This window comes from Oryx dammah, unplaced genomic scaffold (assembly GCF_014754425.2).
Source record: "Oryx dammah isolate SB20612 unplaced genomic scaffold, SCBI_Odam_1.1 HiC_scaffold_2, whole genome shotgun sequence".
Classification (NCBI taxonomy): domain Eukaryota; kingdom Metazoa; phylum Chordata; class Mammalia; order Artiodactyla; family Bovidae; genus Oryx; species Oryx dammah.
In genome coordinates, this window is record NW_024070186.1 from 96,701,184 (window position 1) to 96,719,325 (window position 18,142).

Sequence of the window (18,142 nt, forward strand, 5' to 3'; positions counted from 1 at the left end):
GTATGTATACAAAGTCAATATGTAAACACGTAAAATCAACTGACTCTCTAGTTTACATAGAAAGTGAAAGTGAAGTCGCTCAGTCGTGTCCGACTCTTTGGGACCCCATGGACTGTAGCCTACCAGGCTCCTCAGTCCATGGGATTTTCCAGGCAAGAGTACTGGAGTGGTTGCCATTTCCTTCTCCAGGGGATCTTCCCGAACCAGGGATCGAACCCGGGTCTTCCACATTCCAGGCAGACGCTTTAACCTCTGAGCCACCAGGGAAGCCCAAAGTATATATAAAAATCCATATCAGGTGCTATAGGGACTAGATTCTGCATTTAACCTAAAAGGAGGTGGGCGTTGTATCTGGTAGTTCTATCTGAATCACATGACTGGATTTTAGGAGGAACAGTCCCCAAAAGAGCATACGATGAAAGGTAAATAAATGTTCAGCATAACGCTCAGGGACCTCCTTGAGCTCCAGATATAGTTGTGCTTGGGACAACTATATCCTTACTGTTCTAGTACAAGCCAACAGTTTTAACTGGTGAAGGTGGTTTGAACTGAGTTTCTGTCACTTGCAACTTGACATTTGTTAAGTGTTAGTTGATATTCACTGGCAAGTTTACAGTTTTATTTACATAGATCACACAATGTTTCATTGTTCACACGGAAAATGTTTTATAGCTTTTTGCACAGCTTTAAAAAGGGATATTTTTTCCACTACATTTTCTGTTATTGCTTGTGTGTAGGAAAGCTATTTAATGTTACTATGGAATTCCTGCTACATCTTTTGGCATGTTTGTATCTCTGTGTGTGTGTTGGGGGCGGTGGTGGTTGAGGTCTGTGCATGTGTAATGTAAATATAAAGATTGAGGCATTCCTTATAGATAGAAGCATTCTAATCCCAGATTCTAACATCAGGAGAACTGGTATAAATAACCACTATCTCAAATAGGGGCAGTAACATCCAAGGCCTCACCTGCTCACTAATATTGAATTAGAATATTTTACATTGCTTTCCTAATGCCATATTCTTATACTCCTAACAGCTCCGCGCCCTTATACTGAATGATAACTTTAAAAACCTGCGGGAAAGGACTGAGTTTTACATAGTACTTACAGGGAGTGTCCATTGTACTTCAGAAAAATTGTGGAATTAAACTATTTAAACACTTATGTTAACTTTTACTGAATTTTCTCATGTGAAGCTGATTATTCTGTGTGGAACGCTTAAACTATGGTTACTACATTACTTTGTAGCTAAGATTTTATACATAAATTCTGAAATGTTTTGGCTTCCAGATGCAATAGAAATTTGCGTACTGGTTTTTAAATCTGCTGACACCTGATGCAGTAATTTTGTGGATTCTGAGACCCTTGTATAAACATTCTTCAAAAGATAGATCTAATGTTATTTATGAAGGCAAAGCCTTGTACACTTTTTTTTTTTTTAATCAGGGCCTATTTATTTTGCTTAGATCCTACCAAAACGCATTAACCAAAGCCAGGCATTTATTTGTACACTTTCTCACAAAATAGTTTTAGCAATGACTCTCTGGACACACACCACATTACCCTAGATACATGATCAGGTTCTTCATCTTCCACCATTCCCAAGGCAATGTCTGATCACCTTGGCCTGTCTTCAGCAAGAATCCTGCTTGATTGGTTTAGCCAAAATTTCCCTTACCCCTAACGTTTCCCTCTCAGCAATTTTCCAGCCACTGACCCTCACCCACTTGCCCGTTCTAAACACAAACTTGAGCTCAACCTCTCCACCCCCATGCAAAATTCGATTGCAATGATCCTATCTATACCTTTATTCAATGGTCCTGAATAAAGTCTGCCTAATCATCTTTAACAAGTTTCATGACGAAGTTTTTTATTTATGGCATGCTCTATAACCCAAGGAAGCCTAGGAGAAAATTCAGAAGACCTGAGTCTACTAGAAACGACACATCGAATACATGTCTTACTTAAAAAAGTTTTCAAGCTGTAAATACACTGTATTATTTGTAAGCATGGTATTTTTAATAAAGTCCCTTATTTTGTGATGAGTTCCCTAAATACAGCGACTTTCATTTTTGCAGGTTTTTTTGTGTTTAGTGAAAAGCGCCCTCCACCCCGCCCCCAACCCCCATCTTAGCCCTTTTTAGGAATCCTTTTTAGGAACCTTCCGTAAGCCTCCTGCTGGCTTTAATACTCATTTTTTACTCCTCCATGCCTGAGTACAGAACTAATACTTGGTAAGAATTTGGCTCTGGGGAGTGCTATGTTGAGTGACAAATGGATGAGGATGAAGGTTTTATTGACGCGTCTGAACCGCATTTAATTTTCCGTGTTGCTTTATTTGTTCCTTCTAGCCCTCAGGATATTGAATTTTGTGGGCTCCAGTTGGGTCGTTAGTACTTCAGGTCTTTAGTAATAAGAAACATAATCTGCTTTTTCCGTTAGGATAATATCCTCATTTGTATTAAGGGCGGCTTACTCCGAACTGTTTTACATAGTCTTTTTTCCAAACCTCCTGAACGAACACATTTTCCCGTTGAGCACTGGCATTGCTTCAGCGGCCTCCGGTGACCTCTCGGCTTGGCAACCTGCACCCCACTCCACAGGAACCAAGCCTGGACTCAGCGGGGCCTCGAGCGCCTCCCCAGACCTTCTCTCCCTCTTTCCCTCCCATCACTCGGGATCCAGCTTCGCTCCAGCCGCCTCAGCTGTCTGCGACAGCGACACCCCCTCCTCCCCTCCTGCGGCTCCCCGGCCAGCTCGCCGCGCCAGACAGCGGGTAACCGCCGCCTCCGCTGGGGCATCCCGGCTCCATAGGCCTAGCGCGCTCCAGACACCTGCCTCTCACTGGCCACCGCCGCTGCCCCTCACCCGGCATCCCTCTCGGCAATTGGCCCCCGGCCGTCGCCCGTCATCCTCGGCCTCGCCTCGAGTCCCGCCTCCGTCGCCGGGTCATTTAAGTTTATCACAAATAAATAAATAAAGGAGGAAATAGAAATGCGTAGAAAGTAAAAGCAGTCGGGAGGGGGCGGGGGCGTGGAGAAAAAGGGGGGGGGCCGGAGGAGTAGACAACCAAACTTGATTGTGTGTGTGTTGACCAATCACGACTCACCCCAGTCCAGTCTGACGGGTTCTCTCAACCAATTGCCTCCTAACTCTCGGATCACTGAACAACGAGATATGACTGACCTCTCCAGAGTGGGCGAAAGTGCGGCAGAGGGTGGGAAGTGGGAAGACTCTTGACCAATCATCTGTTAACAGTTTTCTGAGCGAAGTTTCCATAATCCAATGTGTGTCTGGGATAGCGGATTGGGCTTCTCCTAGTCCAATCGAAACTGGTAGAGATGAGGGAAGAGGCAATTGGGGTGGGGATAGGTGAAGGGGAGGAGGAAGAGTGTATTTTGTTTATGGGCGGCAACCTCACGAGGGGCGTCCCATCCTTATTGGCTCATTGAAGCGAAGAGTGGCATGAGGGCAACCCAATAGTAGGAAAAGATAGAGGGTTCGCGATGTGAGGCGCCCAATGTGGGCCTTCTGCCGAAGAAGTAGGGGCGGGGGGAAGTTTAGGAGTTGAGGAAAGAAGATTAAAGAGCGCGAGGAGGTAACGCCAAAAACTCTAATTTGTTGTGAGGCGGGAGGGAGGGGTGTGTGCGAGCCGTGGGGGACGGGGCGTCCGCGAGGCGCTTGGAGTTGGGGGCGGCGGGACGGGAAAGGAGGGGCGCGGGGTGGGGTTGGGGGAGCGAGTTAGAGTGGCGAGCCCGCGGGCCGTTGGTCCGCAGAGCGCGCGCCCCTTCCCCCGGGCGCCCCGCCTCGCTCCCCCTTCTCTTGGCGCCCCTCCTCGCGCCGGGCTGCGGCGGCGGCCTCGCCCGACCCCGCGCGGAGGGAGGGAGCGCGGGAGGGTCCCGGCTCCTAGGAGCGGGCGGGGCGTCCCGCAGCTGGAAACGAGTCTTCTGCCTTCTTCTCTCTATTCCCCGCGCCTGGAGTTGCCGCTTCCAAGAAGAGGAGCTGAGGGGGACTAGCCTGGGCTCAGGAGCTACTAGAGGCGCCCGCTTGTCTTCCGCCCCCTCCCTTCTCGCCCTCCCCCGCTTGCCGTGGCTCTGGCGGTCTCTGGAGCGTCTTCTGAGAACTGGGGGGCGGGAGGGGTCCTGGCCCCAGAGCCGCTGGACGCCCCTCCAGACGCCCGAGCTACCGGCCGCCGCCTGCTTCGCTGCTACGACTCTAGAGGAGAGGGCTTGGGAAGGGAAGACACTCCTTTCCTTCTTTCTCTCCTCCTGTGGGTCCCCGTGGAAACATTAAAAAGAAAAAAAAAAATACGGTTTCCATAGCCGAGAGAAATGGTTGGAAGCTTCTTGAAAGTTTTAAAGAAATGCACTGTTTTACACTGTTTAATGCATTACTATCCGTGTGGCATTCTGGTCTTTTCCCACCACCCGCCCCACGCCCCGCCCCTCTTGAAGCTGTTATCCTTTTTAAGGATGCTGAAGAGGCAGGAGGCAGGGATTTTCTAAAAGTTCTATTGATAAACACACTTGCACAAACATATGCTAGGCACACAAACTATAAACATTAGCGGAAAACACAATATGGCGTACAGCTATCCTACCTAGCGCGGTAATCCGCTGATCTCTTAAGGCAGCCTAGTTGAATGGGGTCAGTAGCAGGATGACAGTTCTCCAGTAAAAATCTGAATGAAGCAGGAAGTAATTTGGAAGCAGCCGGTGGGTTAAGTACTGTCTTCAAAATCAGCATTGGCCCAAGATAAGTTGAATTTGTTAATGTTCTAGACATGTGAAAATTGTCTCAGCTGCTTCTTAGCATTAGAAAAACCAAAATGTTGCTCAAGTGGAGTTTTCTTATCCTGTGGTCATGTGTAAATTTCAGCCAAGAAAATGAACAGAGAACAATGTTTTCAAGCAAACTCTTTTCTAAAGTTACTATTGTTGGTATTGAAAGTTTTAAAACATGAATTATAATGACTGTTTTGTAAAACAACTTCTCCAGCTTTACACATTAAATAATCAGTTATAATTGTGCATGCGTGCAACAAATTCATAAATGACTTACTTTCCTATCTGTTGCTCCTAATACCATACACCCTTAGCTATCACTTGGGAATAGTTACAATAAACCCTTCCACCCCACCACACCCCCACGTATAAATTTGATCAGTCCAATTTTGACTAAGTCCTGCATTTCCCTTCTTCATAGGAAAGAACCACAGCAACAATTTACATTATTTTTTTTTAAATGCCCTTGTTGCTGTTTGTCATTCTTAATCAGAGTGTATCAAAGTTGATGCATATATAGTACATGGTAATACCATTCACTGTGTCTTCTTGGGAGTAGTCTTGAGAAATTTTGAAGTTGTCCTTGAACTGCTGATGTTACTCATTGTTTAGCTGTCAAGGCTTAAGAATACATGGTGCTCAAATAAACAGATGAGAAGAAAAAAAAGTGAGTTTTCTAGAAATATAATTAGCTGCCCAGTGAGTTTAGCAGTTGGGTATTTTTGGCTTTGTAAAATCAGATCTCATAGACCAGGGGAATAAAGCATTTGCTTATGAAGATCAGGTGACAAGTTAACTGGCTACAGCCTCCAAAGCAATATGCCCTTTCATGGTGAGATCCAGTTTTAACAGACTGAAGAAAGAAGTTTAAAAATTGTGAAATTTTATCCAGTTTTAGGAAGAAGTTTTTGTGCTTACCTGTTTAGTTCATTTAAGGTGCCAGTATTTTTATTGCTACTATACCAAGAAAATATGTAGTTAATGTGTATACTAGCTACTAGCAAGTGGCTACTGAAAGACTATGAGTTTAAATGGATTACTAGAGGAAAGAACAATTTACATGTGAGGGTTATAATTTTGGTGTGTGTGTATGATGGGAGGAAGAGGGGTGTTGTTCAGAACTACTAGTTAATGTGATGCCAGTGTCGGAAGCGGTCAGCAGGTTTTTGAGGTTCACAAATATCCAGTTACTCTTGTCAAATTAATATAACTTTGATTACTCCATATAGGAATAAAGTCCAAGGTGGGGGGACATTTTAAATGAATTACTTTTACCTCAGTAGTCAGTCTTCAGGGACTTACTTGGTGGCTCAGACGGTAAAGAATCTGCCTGCAATGCAGGAGACCCGAGTTCTGTCCCTGGGTCAGGAAGATCCTCTGTAGAAGGGACTGGCAACCTACTCTAGTAGTCTTGCCTGGAGAATTCCTTGGACAGAGGATCCTGGTGGGCTACAGTCCGTGGGGTCGCAGAGAGTTGGACACGACTGAACCACTGACAGACACAGAGTCAGTCTTCAGGAGACTTTCCAACCAAATTGGAATTCCCAGAAAAAAATTAGGTCATTTCAGAAGATTAATAAAAGATACAACTGAGTTCCTGTAGAAGGATCTAAAATTTATAAATGAATTACAACTTATTCCAGATATTTTACAATAAGTGGTAAGAAGAGATTCTTCAAAACATTTGGAATATAGAAGTGTAGCTTAATGGGCTCTAACTTATTCTCTGAAATAATTTGTTTATGAATGGATATTTAAATTCATCTAACTGTCCTGGACACTGTTCTAGACGCTTGGGATGTAACAGTGAACAAGAGAAAAAATTCTCTGCCCCTGTGGAGTTTTCATTGTAATGTCGCATACACATTGTGTATTTAGATTGCTAGAAGAAGGTTTTTTGGTATGAAACTTTAAAACCTAGCTGTTTTCTCATTTCAAAGATCAGGGAGGTGTTCATCAACTGCCAGTGATAAGAAAGGAAGACCTTACAGTACTTTATTGCTCATTTGTACCTTTTGTTATTGTCATGAAACATTCTCCATACATTTCAGTAGATCTTTTTAACAGGTAGGGTTTTATTTTTAAGCATGCCTTTGAAATAAATAAAATATTACCTTATATTAAAAAAAATCTGTGTCTTGGAATTTACTCTGAAATTCCTATGGAGCTTTTGTCGGCAAATTATGGTAAAACATAATCTAGAATATCTTAATTTTTTTAGTTAGTTTGTTTTAAGAATATGTCTGAAAAATCAAGTGCCTAAATCTTTTTTTCAGTTGTGGTTTTTATCAAGAGAAGATGGAAATTTGTTGTAATTAATTTATAGGTGACTTTAAAGAGAGAGGCCTGCAAAAAAAATGCTTTGTTATTTAAACCTTTCTTTCAAACTACAAAAGCATTTGATTGGCACTTCTCTGATTTAATAGCCCATTTGTAATTCAAGAGGAACATTACAGAAGATTTTAGCATTACTTTAATCATTTAGTCTGTAGGTGTAAAAATCCTAGGTTTCTAATTGAAGGAAACTTGGTGCCTGGTTAAGGGAGTAGATTTAGCAGTGAGTTTGTTACTTCAAGTAGTGGGTGTCTCACTTTTCTAAAACCTAGTTCACAGTTCTCAAATAACAAGTTCTGATTTTCTTATTTTTCTCTAACACAGTGAATTTTATTTTGTTAGTCAAATATGAGTTCACACAATCCTACCTCCAGTTCTTCTGTCCCCTGCTGTGAAGGGCTTGAATTTCTATACCTACACTAGATATCTATGCTAATTTGTAGCAGTAATCAACTCTTCCAGAAAGAGTACATGTTAATACACTTTAGAGAACTTTGAGAGTGCCTGTGGCTATTTGAATACAGACCTGGCAGAATCTGAAAGCTATCAATAGGAAGATTTAGGACAAAAAGCAGAGAGTGTAACTAATAGAGCGTATTGTTCCAGCTGAAATCTTTTTTAGAAAGCAAAGAATGAAAAAAAAAAGCAAAGAATGGTTGATAGAATGTTAAAAATTAGGAACTTTTTCTAATTCTAGTAAAGATAGTTGATCAATGTGTGTTTATGTGCATGTAAATATATGTTTATATGTGATCAGTTTTTGAATAAAGATTTATTTTAGTACTAGATAAATAATTCTAGTCCTGCCTTGTGGTAGGCGTTCAAACTTCCCAGGTGATTTTGTTGAACTTTGTTACGTACCAAAACTTTGCTCTGAGTAACAACATAGTAAATTTTGTGTTATTTTTGGCTTAAATTTTATTTTTGGAACTTTTTTTGCTTTGTTTTGGCCATACAGTGCACGTGGCCTGTGGGATTTTATGTCTTATTTCTCTGACCAGGGATCGAGCCCATACAGTGGAAGCAAGGAGTCTTTACCACTGAACTGCCAGGGAAGTCCCAAGGAAGTTTTTCAAAGCATGATTACTAAGCAGCACATAAAATGAATGAAATCTGAAGTGAAGAATTTTCTAACCCTGGATTGACATAATAAGATAGTTGCAAGTTTGAAAAAGAAGTATTTCAGAGTAAAAGATAAAATCTTGACATCTGACAAATTTAAATAATAAAATAATGACTAATTCTATTAATATTCATATTTTTAATAAGGTAAGTGCAAGTATGTGTACAGTGCATTTTAAGTGAAAATTTGGGGTGTTATTGGCTAGACACAGTCATTTCTTTGCCAGAGATACTAGGCTGTGTAAAGGCTAACCATCTGTCAAGTGATAGAGACAAAGAAAGGTTTAATATACTAGCCTAAAATTTCCACAAACTTGTTTTGAATTGTATTGTTATTTTGTTTTGGCCTTCGTATTCTGTGTTGAGTATGCACTGGGTCAGTCACCCCACTTTGTTTTATGAACAAACTATTCAAGGTCTAGATAAGGTTATTGTTGCAGCTGATGTGATCTTGAGGCAGGATAAAATATGTTTTGATTTTGCTTCAGTGTAATGATCAAAAGCTCACAAGTGGGCCACCCATCGGCAGTTATACAAGTGACTTCAAGCACACTTATTTTCACCCACCCATTGTGAATTTTAGGTGTCTTAATTCTTTTGCTTTATATATTGAAGCTTCATATTTCAAACCCATTCCTGAGCTATTGGGGGGGATGGGGAGAGTAGCAACAGGAATCCAGATTGCATGTTTTAGGTGCAATATGGTGAGATGTGAAATTGAAACAGCAGATTGGTGAGAAACTTTAGTTTCAAACAAATATAAACTCGTTTGTTTAGTGAAGTCATACACAAAACAGTAGTCTTTATTGACAGGGCAACTTTTTTTCCCTGTAACTTCCACATCATGAAGTCACCATTGTTGTTTGGGCCAGCAGTCTGTTTCTGAGGTATCATGTAAGAAAAAGAAGCCCCAATATTGCTGATTGTAATGATATACTTAGATATGCCAGGCCGAGGAATTATTTATAGCAGTGCTAATTATATCAATAAAAATAGCAATATTAATACTGTGAGTGTCAAAATCCATTCTTGACAGTATAAGGTAAACAGAACTATAGTCAAACAAAGCAGGCAGCCTGTCTCTACTGTCAGCTCATGAATATACACTTCAGGAAAAATGCACACACAGTTTAGAGAATTAAGTAGACTGCTTTAATCTCTTTTTCAATTACTTTTGACCTTTTAAAAAATGTTTTCTTTTAAATAATATTAAACAATAATTATTTTCAGTTATTCAAACAATATTAAAAACTCAGATTTTTAGTTTTGAAATTATTGGCAACCATTTTCTTACTGATCTTTGTTTCTAGAGACTTATTTACTTATATATAACAGTGCTGTATAAATTATCAGAAATTCACTTTCTTTGTACTTCCTTTTTGGGGATACAAATTAACATCACAAAAGGAACCTCAAACAATTTACAAAATGAAACAAACCCCATCACTACTATACATGTACACACAACCAGTAAATCTTTGACTTCCTTTGGGCATTAAAAATATTTCTTACATGGTTTTGATTTAAGAAAGAGTATAAATTTTCTTTTTAATTGATATTACTTCTAGTCAGTTTTTGCAGATTTATGTTATTTTAAATTTATTTTCCAGGAATATAAAATCAAGTGAGAAGTCATTAAGTCCAACAGTTTTTAACTTGAGGGGACAACATTAACTTATTGGCTAATCCCTCATATATTGCTTTGAATTCTCTTTTTACTGCACTTTGTCAAAAATTTCAGATGTAGAGTTTGGAAAGATTGTTCTAGATCTAGTGCTACAACTAACTAGTTGTATGATCTTAGGCATGTTACATGATCTGTTTGGATCTCTACCTTCGCTTCCTTCATCTTCAGGGTCTCTTTCTGTTCTGTGAGTGTGGTTTTTTGATACTTGAATTTTTATCTTCAGGTAAAGTGACTAGATGTGATGTGCAGAGGGGCACAGGAAAGAGTATATGTAAAATATGTGTCTTTGCCTTTTACTTTCAGCCCTGGATAAAAGTTTCATTTTAATGATACTTGCTTTTAAATATAGTATAATAGTACAAGTTTAAGAGCCACAATATTAAGTGCTGATAATCTTTTATAGTTGGTAACTATAATAAGTCTGGGCTTCCCTGGTGGCTCAGAGGTTAAAGCGTCTGCCTGCAGTGCGGGAGACCCAGGTTCGATCCCTGGGTTGGAAAGATCCCCTGGAGAAGGCAGTGGCAACCCACTCCAGTATTCTTGCCTGGAGAATCCCATGGACGGAGGAGCCTGGTAGGCTACAGTGCACAGGGTTGCTAAGAGTTGGACACGACTGAGCAACTTCACTAAGGCTCACTAATAAGTCTATTAGTTTACATAAATTTTTACCAGCTCACCTTCACTCAAGTAGATATATTGGTAATATAATTTATAAACATGATTCTTTGCATTTCACTTTGCATAAGTTGCTTAAGTGGAGAAAGGTAATAGAAAATTATCTCAGTCATTTTCTAATTCTGTAAAATATATGGATAGATAGATATATTTGAAGAAAGAAGATTAACTTGGTTTGTGCTATTTTAAAGTAAACCATAAATAAACTGAGTATGAGGGGCCATCTCCATATAGACCTGTAAAACTGGTAATTCTTAACTGTTGCATTTGATCTTTGATTCTACATTGTACCCACCCAGGGATAGATTTACACAGGAAGGACAGTAAGATAGACTAAGGAAGTTGACTCTATCTTGATGAAGAATAGTGGGAAGGACTTGTGTTAGAAAAGACTTTGCAACTATTGTGCTGTCATATGCAGAAACAAATTGCACACAATTTTTGTGTACCTACTTGTAGGTATTTGTTTAGTGATGACCTTAAAGTTTTCATTTAGAATTTCATTCTCAGTTTCTTTTTGATTGACTCATACTCCTTTGGCTAGTCTGAGTGTTAGTGAGAGGCTCAAAACCATCAAACCCTTTACCTGTTCACAAATGGAAGCAGCTATCTGGAGAAGGCTGTATAATCCTTGGTTTGTCTCCCTCTCATACACCTATCCATAACTCTTGATATTCTTGGTACTGCTCTTAACATTTTATAAATTACCTAATAGACAGAATATACAATAAACTCAACAATGTGTTAGGCAATGCTAAGCTATTTGGAGGGGCTTCCCTAGTAGCTCAGCAGTAAAGAATCCACTACAGTGCAGGAGACCCAGGAGATGCGGGTTCAATCTTTGGTTGGGAAGTCTCTTGGAGGAGGGCATGGCAACCCACTCTAGTATTCTTGCCTGGAGAATCCCCTGGACAGATAGGAGCCTGGCAGGCTACATAGGGTTGCAAAGAGTTGGACACAACTGAAGCAAATGAACACCCAAGCTATTTGGGAGAAATGAAAAAAATTAAATCAACTGTAGTGCAGAAAAGGTGCTATGAGTACTTCAATGCATGCAAATAAGGGGGAAAAATAAGAGATGTTTAGAAAGGAGGCTTATTTTAGAATAGAAGTTAACTGAAACCCAGCCCATGTACTGAGGAATTAATGTAGACCCTTTCCTAACGGCATTGGTACCAAATATACTAGCAAGCTTATTGATTGTAAGCATAGTGAGAAGAAAACAAAATATATTCTGTTCTTATACTAAACAATGATAACAGTAACAACGACAGTAGCCAACATTTATGAGCACTTATTTTGTACCAGGTGGTTGGTTATATCTGCATATTTTGAGAGAGACACTGCTATTATGTCATTTTTAAAGATAAACTAAAGCTCAGGAAGGTTAAGTAACTTCTTAAAAGTCACAGAATATAACAGCTGGAAATGCAAACTCAAGTCCAACTCCAGAAAATCTAAGGTCTTAATCACTCCTCATCATGCCTCTTGTGGGACCATTTTCACTGAATACCCACCCTGATTAGTACTGGTAATTTTACTTCAAGAAAGACATAGTGGATTTGGAGAAGGTTCTGGAGAAGGGCACAATGTGAAAGAGCTGTAAGTGGGAGGCATGTTTGCTGTGCTAAAGTTTGTTTTTAAATTAACTTTTCAGTCTAGAAGTACAGATCCTGAGAGGGAGTTTGTCTGAAGGTTTTAACAGTGGATGGACTGGGTGGCTGCTGCCTGATCTGTTTGGATGCAGCATTGGAGCTGGGTAACAAAGCAGATGGAAGAAAATGAGTAGGAGCAGGTCAAGGGAGCATTAGACACTGGGAGTACTAGGAAGGCAGAGGTCGAAAAGGAGACCTAAATGGAACAGGTTGAGGAACCAAGAACTGGGATCATACAGAAAAATAAGGGTGATGTAGAATAGAAACAGAATATATTGAAAACTTTGGTCAATCCTACTGACTTTGGAAGGCACCAATGTTTTTGTTGTTTGAACCCCTATAGTTGTTTCAGAGCCAACAACTGGCTTAAATAGGAGCCACCTAGAGTTTGGGATACAAAGGCTGCTATGGTTTTGGCATAAAAAGCATGATCATCAATACTAACTTAAAACTAGCCAGTAAATTTAGATGCATTGGCAAGAAATGCAATTTAGCACAAAAGCCTATATGGTAAATCTGAGAATAGCTGTCATTTATTGAGTACCTACCATGTGCCCCTCAATTCTGAAATCACTATCTCTGAAGGGCATTTATAGTACAAGTTTTTGTCTGCCGTCCAGTTTTTAAATATAAGAAAACACCTGTTAGCTTTGCTGAGGATTTGATGAGTAAAACAAATTAAATTATAGCCTAATTTTACTTCATTTCATTTTGTAATTTAGCTTCTGATGTCTCCTCTTCCCATATTCATGGAGCCTGGCTCTAGCAGACTTAAGGTGGAATAGAGTCTAGACTCCTCTAAGTAACAGTAACTTTTCCTTCATTTGTTGCTATACCAAAAGAAAGGTTCAATTTTATTTGATAGGATGAATGCATTTTAATTGGAATAATAGGTTCAAATGATCAGTGCAGGCAAAGTTAATATACATGAGTTTGGATTATATTTATGATTGCCCACATGAGTTAATGAAAAGGGAATTACATAAACTTTTAAAGTGATTTTTTTTTAATTTAAAATTATTTTAATGACATCAAACCCAATACAGATAGGTATACCTGAATGCATACTCACCCTTTTTCTACAAGGTACTGGAGACTTCAAAAGTTTTTAAGAGGTAATATTCATTGTTGAGCTATATTACATATATATGGTGGGGCAGACTCAATGAATAATGGAAAAGCTACACTGTCACTTATGTGTCTTTAGTTTTCCTTATGACAATATCTGATATTTTCTTCAGACTACTCTCATTTCCAGTGCATTAAGAAATATACTACAATATACATCTGTATGTTTCTAATACAATATACTGTGAAGTTAGAAAGATAATCAACATTCAGTTTATGTGTGACATCTTTCCCCTTCAAGTTTATTGTCATTGGTACTCTTTTGTTCTTGTTCTTTTGACATCCTGTAGTACCTAGTCTTTTCAACAACTATGTTGTTTGCATCTTACTTTCCCTTTATATATCTGACCCTTAGAGAAATACCTTTGAAAATTCAGCCTCTCAATAATCTTTCTTCTAGCAAAGGTTTGAGAACAAGGCAATATTATGATGAAGGGGTGATTTGAGCTGAAAATGAACAGGATTCCAGACCTTTCTGATTCAGGTATTTCAGCAGTTGTTATAAAGTGAATTGCCAGAGTTTATAAAACCCCCAAATAAATGGTTGTTCTTTTTCTGTAATTTCATGTTGTATATACCTCTGTTTCTATTATTTGTGTAATGATCAATTTTATTATGCAGAATTGGGTGCGTCCATTCTTTGACATTCATCACCTGGAAAGAGAGCATTCAGATTTATACTACACTGAACTGCAGATCCTTAAGGGCAGTACCATATTTTATTAATCTGTGAAGTCTTAGTGCTTAACACAGTCTCTGGCACATTGGAGGATTCAGGGTTGATTAGACTCTTGCGTAACTTTCCTGAAAGATTACCTTGATCTTTGCTTACCAGACTATCATTCCTTATTTTCTGTTGACTGGTTCAAATTTAACATTGTTCCAGTTGTTATTACCTAATATAGGCTTTCTCTGTACTTTTCTAAGACCCAAATATTTTTACACTTGCTCATGCTTTTCTATCCTTTTAGATACTTAATGAAATTCTGTCATGGCAGAAGTTCCAATAAAAAATTGTATTTACCGTGATTCAGAAAAGAAATATATCAGATATGGCCCATCAATGGTAAAACAAATCTACTACAATCAATTCAGGATATTGTATTGAATAGAGTACACAGAATTACATTACCTAGTGATTCAAGGATGAAATCCAAATTTCATATCCTATATGATTCCTATCTGGATAGTAGAACAAACAGTCCAGAGTATTTTTTTGCACTTAATAGATTGTAATGAGATTTTTAGCATTTTATATGAGCTTCCTAATTCTTAAAAAAAAAAAAAAAGTTCATAAAATTTCACACACTTTTAAAACAGAGCTTTAGATTATTTTACCTTATTATGTTTAGGAGTCTAGTCCAGTGAAACACTTTAATGTTCTTGATGTTATATCCTTAGCTCTCCTAGAAAGCAAAAAAGGTAATTGGGCTATGAACAATGTGGAGGGTAGTATCATATAAGCCACTGTGTAGGATGGATGTTTAATTCCTGTATAACAGCTGACCTGCTTTTTCTTGTTTATAAGACTTGCTAGTTAGACAGTAGGAAACTTAGCATGACTGGCTGAAGTTGTAGCTTGTCTTTCTACTAACTGAAATAGCAGCACATTGATTTGAAGTTGTTTCCAAAACAAAAGATAATTATGTCCTAGAATAATTAAAACTGGGATTTTTTAAAAGTATACTTCAAATGATTAATAGCTGTAGTGTCTTTTTGGAATTTGTACCTAAGAACATAAAGAGAGCTTATTGCCATTTTTATATATTCAAGAGTATACTTTGTGAGGGAAGTATTGATTCTTAGGAATAATTATAACAAAGTCCCACATAACTCCAGATTCATATATGCCCCCCACCCCCTGCCACGAATATTTTTAAAATTAAGGATTCAGAAAACAACTTGACCTAGGTATGGCAATCTTCTCCTTCACTTCCAATTCCTGACTTTTGGTATCAAATCGCTGCTGAGATCTGTGAACAATTGCCATGACACCTGGGACAGAAAAACTGCTTTGAAGGTTTTCTTCCTTCAGCTGGGCAAGCAACTAGAGAACAGTACTGGAGTTCAGGGATAAAGATCAGAAAACAGTAGACACTGTAACCAAGAGTTTGGGCTTCAGAGGTCTGTGAACCACAATGAGAAAAGGTTAATTTTTGCCTGTTTTATATATCCAAGTCTCTCCAGCTATCTAAAAAGTCCAAGTAGCTGAGTGCACTGGCTGAGTTTTCTCTGTCCCTGAGGCTGAAAGAAAATTCAGAAATAAGGCAACAGTGATCTACCTCCTCATGACCTGGCAGGGAATTGGTAAACTGTCTACATTTCTTTTCTTCAAGTGTTAACACTTACATCATTTAGGATACTCCAACAACCAAACCAGAGCTACAGTGAGATAGCAATAAAAAATAACAATCCTTTTTAAAAGGCCCTAATGCACCCCACTCCAGTATTCTTGCCTGGAAAATCCCATGGACGGAGGAGCCGGGTAGGCTGCAGTCCATGGGGTCGCTAAGAGTCGCTAAGAGTCAGATACGACTGAGCGTCTTCACTTTCACTTTTCACTTTCATGCATTGGAGAAGGAAATGGCAACCCACTCTAGTGTTCTTGCCTGGAGAATCCCAGGGACGGGGAACCTGGTGGGCTGCTGTCTATGGGGTCACACAGAGTTGGACACGACTGAAGCGACTTAGCAGCAGCAGCAGCAATAGTAAAGGAGAGAGGAAGATCAGGCAGGAAAATTGAGTACATACTCTAAGCAACTAGTAATGTTGGCAAAAATAAATGAAACCTCAGTTTTGAAATATAGCAAGAGCACTTAAGGAAATACAAATACAGAACAAAGAAGAATTTCAGATACTAAGACAAACATATCTTAGTTGAGCTATTCGGTGGAAAAATCAGAAGAGAACGTGATCACTGTTGAAATGTGAATCAGTGAACCGAAAGATCAAGTATGAGATATCAAAGTACATAGCACAAAAATAAAACATGATGAAAATCTTGATGAGACTCCAAGGATGAGTCTTGGAGGATTGTTTAGAAATCAAAATGTGAATAATAGGAATTACAGAGGGAGAAATAAGAACAGAAAGAGGAGAGGTATAAATAAATAATAGAAGAAAATTTCTTTGTGTTTAAGAAATATCAGAGTCTGTGAATTGAAAGGGTTTATTGATTTATGGTCTTGATTGAAAGACAAGGCTCACTTAGGCATGTCCTAATAAAGGTTCTGAATTCTAAAAATAAATAGAAACTAAACTCCCAAGTAGAACAAGTTTCTCCTATACAGGGGTAAAATATTAAAGTATCATAGAACTTCATATCTCTAACATAGGAAGCAAGAAGATAGTGGAATGACATTCAGTTCAGTTCAGTCAGTTCAGTCGCTCAGTCGTGTCTGACTCTTTGTGACCCCATGAGTTGACCCCATGAGTTGCAGCACGCCAGGCCTTCCTGTCCATCGCCAACTCCCAGAGATCACTCAAACTCATGTCCATCGAGCCAGTGATGCCATCCAGCCATCTCATCCTCTGTCGTCCCCTTCTCCTCCTGCCCCCAATCCCTCCCAGCATCAGAGTCTTTTCCAATGAGTCAACTCTTTGCATGAGGTGGCCAAAGTACTGGAGTTTCAGCTTTAGCATCAGTCCTTCCAAAGAATGACATTAACGGACTGCAAAAGGAAAATGACTACAAGCCAAGAATTTCAGTGGCCAGAAAGTTGTCATTTGCTAGTCAAGGTGAAAGAAATACATTTAGGGAAAACCAAAAACTCAGAACACAGGATTAGTATTCCTTATGCAAGACCTGAGAATAAATTATAAGGAAACAACAAATGAACCAGGGCATAGATTTCCAGAGGAAAAGCAAAAGAAATAGTGGTGAATAATGAACATTTATTTATAATTGTGTGAGTGTGTGTTGTGTGTATAATTTCATTTAAGAGATAAAGATAGATGGCTTGTTGTTGCTCGGTCTCCCAGTTGTGTCTGACTCTGCGACCCCATGGAATGCAGCACTCCAGGCCTCTTTGTCCCTCACCATCTCCCGAAGTTTGCCCAAGTTCATGTCCATTGCATCAGTGATGCCATCCTGCCATCTCATCTCCTGACGCCCTCTTCTCCCTCTATCTTTCCCAGCATCAGGGACTTTTCCAGTGAGTTGGCAGTTGTATCAGGTGACCAAAATACTGAGCTTCAGCGTCAGTTCTTCCAGTGAATATTCAGGGTTGATCTCCCTTAAGATTGACTGGTTTGATCTCCTTGCTCTCTAAAGGACTTTCAGGAGTCTTCTCCAGTACCACAGTTCAAAGACATCAGTTCTTTGGCATTCTGCCTTTACGATGCAGCTCTCTCAACCGTACATGACCACTGGGAAGATCATAGCCTTGACTATACGGACCTTTGTTGGCAGAGTAATGTCTTTGCTTTTCATCACATTGTCTAGGTTTGTCCTAGTTTTCCTGTGAAGAAGCAGTTATCTTTTGATTTCATGGCTGCAGTCACCATCTGCAGTGATTTTAGAGCCCAAGAAGAGAAAATCTGTCATTGCTGCTGCTGCTGCTAAGTCACTTCAGTCGTGTCCAACTCTGTGTGACCCCATAGACGGCAGCCCATCAGGCTCCCCCGTCCCTGGGATTCTCCAGGCAAGAACACTGGAGTGGGTTGCCATTTCCTTCTCCAATGCATGAAAGTGAAAAGTGAAAGTGAAGTCGCTCAGTTGTGTCCGACTCTTTGCGAGCCCATTTCCCCCTTTTATT

General features: G+C 39.5%; 1 protein-coding gene across 14 annotated transcripts in view; it reads left to right on the forward strand.

The window, feature by feature from the left end:
- Positions 1-293: 293 nt before the first annotated feature.
- Positions 294-18,142, forward strand: part of ZBTB20 (zinc finger and BTB domain containing 20) — an 838,376-nt gene continuing 820,527 nt past the window's right edge. For all 14 annotated transcript variants that reach the window (XM_040224195.1, XM_040224181.1, XM_040224152.1 and 11 more), the window contains exon 1: positions 294-3,598. The gene's annotated coding sequence lies outside the window, so the exon portion shown is untranslated. The remainder of the gene's footprint in view (positions 3,599-18,142) is intronic.